Source organism: Rutidosis leptorrhynchoides, chromosome 9 (genome assembly GCF_046630445.1).
Source record: "Rutidosis leptorrhynchoides isolate AG116_Rl617_1_P2 chromosome 9, CSIRO_AGI_Rlap_v1, whole genome shotgun sequence".
Taxonomy (NCBI): Eukaryota; Viridiplantae; Streptophyta; class Magnoliopsida; order Asterales; family Asteraceae; genus Rutidosis; species Rutidosis leptorrhynchoides.
This window is the reverse complement of record NC_092341.1, coordinates 13792952-13801543: the sequence shown is the minus strand read 5'-3', so window position 1 is coordinate 13801543 and position 8592 is coordinate 13792952.

The window sequence follows — 8592 nt, the reverse complement described above, 5'->3', positions numbered from 1 at the left end:
ATTTATTTTTTTTTATGTTGCTCGTCGAACAGCAGTTGGATGGGTTCCTTTATATATATATATATATATATTTTTTTTCAACCAATTAATTACACATAAATGTTTATATGATGGATATTAAGTCCTAAATTCGTTTTGGTAAATTCTATTAAGTTTGAAGGGATTATAGATCGTTTGATTTCAAGGAAGAAGAAGATAATAAGTGTACATGGGTTATAAATAAATAAAACTGATTTACAGCAGAAAAGTAATGATGGCTAGATGGTTGAGGTGTTTGTTGCTTACCAAGAGGTCGTGAGTTCGAAACCTGTAAGCTGCAAAAATTAATTTTTTTTAGGAGTGTGGCTCTGTTGGGCCATACTCGTGTTGGGTTGTGTCTTCAATTAAGCCGTGATTTGTTGATCCATTTATGGATGGGCTGAAACTAGTACATAAACAGTTTTGTGGTTTAAATATTTAAGTGTACTGGATATTATAAGAGAGTAATTAGTAGAGAAATGGTTTGGATGGGAGTTGGGTTATCGAGAGGTCGCGGGTTCGAGTCCCCTCCCGGGCAACTTATTTATTTTTAATGCTTCTAAAGGTATTATTTGATATTTTTATTATCATCATCATTATTATTATTATTATTATTATTATTATTATTATTATTATTATTATTATTATTATTATTATTATTATTATTATTAAATATTGTTATTGTTATTATTATTGTTATTATTGTTATTATTATTATTCATTTATTATAATTAATATAAGTATTATAGGTATTAGTATTATTATTATTAGTATAATTATAAGTGGTGTAATCTTGATTATTATTATTATTATTATTATTATTATTATTATTATTATTATTATTATTATTAATTTTATAAGTATTATTATAGTTATCTTAGCAAGATTAATAATGGGTATTAATAAAATTCATAGAATTATTATTGATATCATTAAACATAAATATTAATATTATCATTATAACCAGTGTTGTAAAAGTCGGCCGACTTGACCGACGCGTCGGCCGATGCGTCGTTTTTTTGGGTTCTCCGTCCCGTTTTTTCTGAAAACGACTCAAAAAATGGTCAAAGCTAAAAGTTCGGTCAAAGACGGTCAAAGTTGGTCAAAAACGGTCAAAATCATTCAAATTTTCGTCAAGATGTGATATGTTTTAAAATTAGGGTTTGTTTTCATTTTTTGTGCCGCTCTTTTCTCTGTGTCCTTGCTGATTATGTACTCGGTAACATTAATTAAGTTTGAAGTTTGATTGTATTTAAATTCAAGTTCTTATTTAAGAAATTTACGGTACAGAATCAACTATTTTATACACATATAAAAATATATTTAAAAAATTATCAATAAAGTCAACGTTGGTCAACGACCGATGCGTCCCCGACTCGGCCGACGTGTCCTTTTTAGGTCTCGACCGATGCGTCCCCGACTCGCGACTTTTACAACCTTGATTATAACTAAAAGTATTATTATTATTATTTAAACCTATAACTATATTAAAACTACTATGATCATTATTATTATTATTAAAATTACTAAGTATCGTTATCATTACTACCGTTAACATTATAATTAACATTTGTACAATTATTATAAATATCATTATCATTAATAGACTTATTAACATTATTATCTTTACTATTAATAATAAGTATTATAATAATTATCATTTTTACTACTATTGCTATTATTTTGATATTATTATAACTACTACTATTAATATACAAATGATATATATATATATATATATATATATATATATATATATATATATATATATATATATATATATATATATATATTAAAAATATATTTAATACATATAACATAACGAAAATTAATATTTTTATGTATAACAAAATGAATATATATAAATAATGAAAATATATATGTTACTAATATAAAAATCAGATCATTAATAATATATATATATATATATATATATATATATATATATATATATATATATATATATATAATTGTTTGGTTACAAAGATATGTATTAATGAATACACAAATGATATAGGTTCGTGAATCCGAGGCCAACCTTATACTTGTTCAATGTCGTTCTATGTATTTTTACTACAAAATACATTAGGTGAGTTCATTTGAATCCCTTTTACTTTTTATATTTTTGGGCTGAGAATACATGCGATGTTTTTATAAATGTTTTACGAAATAGACACAAATAATTGAAACTACATTATATGGTTGAATTATCGAAATCGAATATGCCCCTTTTAGTCTGGTAATCTAAGAATTAGGAAACAGACACCCTAATTGGCGCGAACTCTAAAGATAGATCTATCGGGCCCAACAAGCCCCATCCAAAGTACCGGATGCTTTAGTACTTCAAAATTTATATCATGTCCGAAGGAGGATCCCGGAATGATGGGGATATTCTTATATACATATTGTGAATGTCGGTTACCAGGTGTTCAATCCATATGAATGATATTTTTGTCTCTATGCACGGGACGTATGTTTATGAGAAATGGAAATATGAAATCTTGTGGTCTATTAAAATTATGAAATGATTATTTATGTTAAACTAATGAACTCACCAACCTTTTGGTTGACACTTGAAAGCATGTTTATTCTCAGGTATGAAAGAAATCTTCCGCTGTGCATTAACTCATATTAGAGACATTACTTGGAGTCATTCATGGCATATTTTAAAAGACGTTGCATTCGAGTCATTGAGTTCATCAAGATTATTATTAAGCCAATTATAGTTAGATGTATTATGAAATGGTATGCATGCCGTCAACTTTCGATGTAATGAAAGATTGTCTTTTCAAAAACGAATGCAATGTTTGTAAAATGTAACATATAGAGGTCAAGTACCTCGCGATGTAATCAACTGTTGTGAATCGTTTATAATCGATATGGACTTCGTCCGGATGGATTAGGACGGGTCTTCACATAATGTTCATGGGTATTGTTCGCAAGTCAATCCTAGTATTTATCATCTCTGTTGCGTCTACGTACTTTCCTGCAATATTGAATCTCAATATTGATACGTGAGCATTCATATCTTATCTTTTATATATTAATAGTGTATACATGTCTAATGCTCGAGTATATATTTATACATGCTTGTATGCTAAATTTCATCGTTAAACAGTTTATAATGAATCACGAATTAAATACATATATTACTGGTAAAAGGTATATGATATACATGTTTTCGGAAAGCTGGCGAAAAATCAATAACTTTTCATTTAGAAATCGCGTAATTTCGATGAACGAATCAAAAGATATGGTCAACTGAATTATAATTGACATTAATTGGAATTGCTTTTGAATCTGCAATTAATATTTAAACAACCTGTTTATGAGATTGATAAAATACTACTAGCCAATTAAATGAATCCTTATATAAGGCACGTCTCGTTTTGTTGAACAATTGTCAAAATTGACTTTTTGAAATGACTTTTGATAACTTTTGTATGTCGATCTCGAGCATTAGGATTGTGATACACTATAACCCAACCTAGTTTATTAGACATGTATTGACCAACATATGTTCTCTAGGTTGAGATCTACGGTTAATTTTGCATTCCGAGTTACGATCACTTTTTGATGGATGACCTTATGTGCTGCTAAGGTGAGTTTCATTTGCTCTCTTTTTAATTGCTTTTGCAATCTATATTTTTGGGCTGAGAATACATGCACTTTATTTTAAACACAATGGATACAAGTACATACTAAATTCTACACTGAGTTTGAACCGAAAATCCCTTAGCTTTGGTTACTAGTAACTGCCAGTTATAAGAACTGGGGGGCGCGAGTAGTAGTATATGGATCCATAGGGCTTGATATCCCCGTCCGAGCTAGAGCACTAGCCTTTTAACGGACGTATGCTATTTGAGAAGCGTACACGTTGATTTGCGTGTATTATTAAGATGATTATACAAAGGGTATAAAATATATATACGTTAAGTTTAGTTACCAGGGTGCTCAATTTCGTAGAATATTTTGATAAACGTTTCTGGATGAAACAACTGAAAACTTGTGATTCACCTTTATATACAGATTATGCGCAACATTAAAACTATGAACTCACCAACCTTTGTGTTGACACTTTTAAGCATGTTTATTCTCAGGTTTCTAGAAGTCTTCCGCTGTTTGCTCATATGTGATACAAGCTATGTGTATGGAGTCATACATGCTTTATTCAAGAAAACTTTGCATTCACAAAATCATCACCGTGTATCTTATTTTGACTTCATTGTCAACGGATGTATGATGGTAAACTATTATTTATGGTGATTGTCTATATGTAGAAATCATCAAACGTTAAAAAACTTAGAAATTGATATTCATTTATTGTGTACCTTTTGAAAAGAATGCAATGTTTACAAAACGTATCATATAGAGGTCAAATACCTCGCAATGAAATCAATGAATGACGTGTTCGTCCATATGGATTTGGAGCGATCGTCACACCATGGTTTGTACGAGACCGGATATTGCCATGCGGTGAGAGTTGTGAGCCGTTATATGTCTAATACGGGAAAGAGCATTGGGAAGCGGTCAAATGGTTGCTTCGTTATTTAAAAGGTACTTATAGTATGAGATTGTATTTTTCTAAAAGCAAAGTTATACTTAAGGGTTAGGCGGATGCTAATTTGGGTGAATGTGATAATTTGGGTAAAAGCACTACGGGTTATGTGTTTACGGTTGGTAAAACGGCGGTTAGTTGGATGTCTCGACTACAAAAGAGTGTTTCTTGGTCGACCACGGAGGCCGAGTATATGGCCATTACGGAACCTTCTAAAGAGCTTGTTTTGTTGAAGAACTTCTTGGGTGAGTTGGATAAAAGACAAGACTATTGCGTCTTATATTGTGACAATTAAAGTGCGATTCATCTTGGGAAGAATCTGATGTTTCATAGTCGTACGAAACACATTAATCTAAGGTATCATTTTATTCGCGAACACATAAATGATGGTACTTTAGTTTTGGCGAAAGTCCTTGGTACGAAGAATCCCGTGGATATGTTTACTAAGGTGGTGACGACGGAGAAGTTGAGGTTTTGCATTTCCTCAACCGGTCTTCTCATGAATTGATGAGAGAAGACGACCGACTAGAGAGTTAGAGAGTTAGAGAGTTGATGGTTGATTCTAATAAGTAGTGTTGAAGACCTTGTATCGAAAGTCTACTCATTCGAAGCATGCGTTGAGTGTGCGTGTCCCAAAAGAAGTTTGGCAGTATACTTCACACTGCGACAGGGGAGCGATACTGCGACAGTTAGTAGCCAACTTTTACAGGCATATACTTCACACTCTTCTAACTCGTTGTTAAGTATGACTAGTTAACTCTTACATTCAAGTAAATTTTAATTAACTAAAATAAATGTTAGATCATACTAAAATCACCAACAATACTATCACTGAAAACCACCAAACCAGAAGCTACTTAGAATCATGATTAAAATCACTTGAAAACACCCATCGCGGGACAGTGATTGCATGCATTCAACGTTGAAACTTTAGCACTAAAATAGCACTAAAATACATCGGCCTTTCAGATTTCGGATATATATTACATCAAGTTTATTGGAGCTTAGTTATCTTTTATATAGTGTTTTAAAATAACTACCCAGTCCACATGAGATATTCTATATAAATGAGACAATTCAAGATTATGACTATTAAGGTATCATAATATATCTCATCACAATAAACGATCTCAATAATTTATTTATTTGAAATATATACTGATGTATTTAGTCCAGGCAAACTTTCTTTAATAAGAGTATTGATTCTTATATTTAATACTCGTTAATTCAATTTAATACTCCATATTTATCTTTCTTATGCATATCATGAATACAAGTTTTAGTATTTATAAAAATTGTGAATTTATTAAATGTAGCTTAATCCGTGATTCCGTGAACACGTTAACAAAATCTCGTTATCTCGTTATTCTTCTTATAGGTAACTCAAGTAATTTGTTAACTACTAATTACAGTAAAGTTAATGTAACACAAGATCATTTTTTAATTTCGACCTATCAGGTTGGAGTCAAGTAACTATGTTGCATGAAAGATGAGGATTCATCTTTCTATTGCTAAAGACAGCCACAAGACTTTTTTTTTTTTTTTTTTTGACAGCGATTGGGATCACCCGAGGGGGACTAAACCACCCATTGCGATCATCTCCCGTTTCGACTATGCCGATGCAGCGATAATAACCCCGCCACATCGCTGCCCGGGAGGAAACTTTGAAACCGATCCAAGGGCATGGCCAAGTAAAACCCCCCTCCCCTTTACCTCCCAAACGATATGAGAAAGGTGTCATGGGTGGATACTTCATGGCAGAGATGATATTGTGTTTTTAATATGTAGCCAACGGGGGTCGAACTCCTGACCTCCCATAAAGGAGGCAGACCACCAACTGCAGGACCACATCACAACTTCACAACCACAAGACCTTATTAATATTAATTAATTACGGAGTTAATATAACCATCATTATTAGATTATTGAATTAAATTATATTATATATTTTATTTTATATTACATAATGACATAATGACATAATTAAGGGAAAGTTTTTAAAAATTCCAAATTTGCAATTTTTTATTGTTCTCATGATGGCTTTCTTTTGCGAATCTAAATACAACGAGAGCTGAAGCAATTTTAAGCACTACTTGCATCAATTAAAAACAAATCTATTTTGTAAATTAGCTCTAGCCTTCACTAATCAATATCCGTTTTATAATCACCACTTGCATTCTTATAAAATGTGATTGATAAATTTGATATTAAATTAAACTCAACAATAATACAAAGGCTGGAGCGATTGATTTATACAAGGATACTATGTGTTTTAATGATTAACGACATTGTCACTTCTTATAATTCCGTTGTCATTATATTCTCATATTTATTTTTCATTTTTCATTTTTATCACACTGTTTTTATCCATTGACAACAAAAATATTCAATTTCACAATTAGATATATAACCGACAATTGATGTTTTCAACCCTCAGGCATCTTTAAGCCATTTTAACATAAGTTGTACGTCGAAATGATTATGAAATATGTACCCTTTTTTTATTTTACAAAAAAAATTAATAAATAAGTTTTAAATCCAATAATGATCATCGATACTTCATTATATTATTCCTACTTTCTTAAATATATTACTTGTATCATGCATGTATGAAATAATAAGTCCCTCTGTCTCGATTTGTCGCAATGTTTTTCTTTACTAAATACCCATGTGAATGTGCTAAGTGTAAGTGGTTGTCTTCATCTTAAGAATAATTACAAATTTAATAAAATATTGATAATGATAATTAATCATCATAAATAACATCCATTTGGAATAAACTATTTGGTTTAACATAAATGCCAGCTTTACAATGGTATTCACAATAATAGTATGTTAAAAGTATAATATTGACGCATGCCATTTAAAAATGATGTAAAATAAATATAAATAAATATTACTCTAAAGATCTTCAAGATTTTTTAGACAAAGTTTATCTTTAGTGCAGCTCTTTTCTGATACTTGAAGCCATCTCTATTAAAAAATTGCACATTTTACAAAATATGATAATCTCTTTACATATAACAACTCTCTTTACCTTTACGCAAATGAGTTAAGCACTAAACACATAACTATCTTGATTAACCACGAACATGTGTCCTAATCTCGAGACAAGTTAATTACCGTAATGAGGATAGACTATGAGGACGACATTTCTTCTTAGGCAATGGATTAACTTGTTTCTCCAATAGGATTTGAAGTCACGTTTATGAGAGAAATATAATAAGATAAACTAAAACTAACATAACTATCCTCACATTTTCTGAATTCTATCTGATATTTAAGGAGTCAGAGCCGATTTGTTAAAGCAGGATATACTAACTACTCCAAAATAAATATACACGTATATATTATCTGTACATGTATATGAATATATTCTAAAAAAAAAATTGGATAACAGTCAGCATGTTAGTTACCTGAATTCATTTGAAATCCTATCCCCAAGTAATTTATAGCTAAGTTTTATACTGTAGTTTTATATGTTTTTTAGGGTTTGTAGAGGAAACCTCACAATCACTTGAGTTTCCACTACCGAGTAAAACTCGTGGGTGACGAGCCTCCTAGCTACGAGACCCGTAACCGGGTGAATTGCATATAGTGGCACCTCCTCTGGTCAAGAGTCCATTTTAATTCGATCTTGGGCGTTACTACGATTTGAACCTGGATCTCCTGATTCACAGAGAACTCGGTGACCACTAGGCTATGCTCAAGTAGGGATGACAATGGATCGGCTATGGATCGGGTGGACATATATTAATATCCATATCCATTTATTTTTAAAATTCATATTCATATCCATATTCATATCCATATCCATATCCATATCTATATAAATATAATTCATCCATCCATATCCATATCTGTTGGATGAACCGGGTAACGGATATCCGTTGGATGTTAAGTTTTTTAAAAATATTTCTATTATGAAATGACTCATCATAGTATTTTTAAGAAATATGTGTAATACATGTAGGATATATGAATTTAATATTATTCACGTAATTGTATCTTCACAA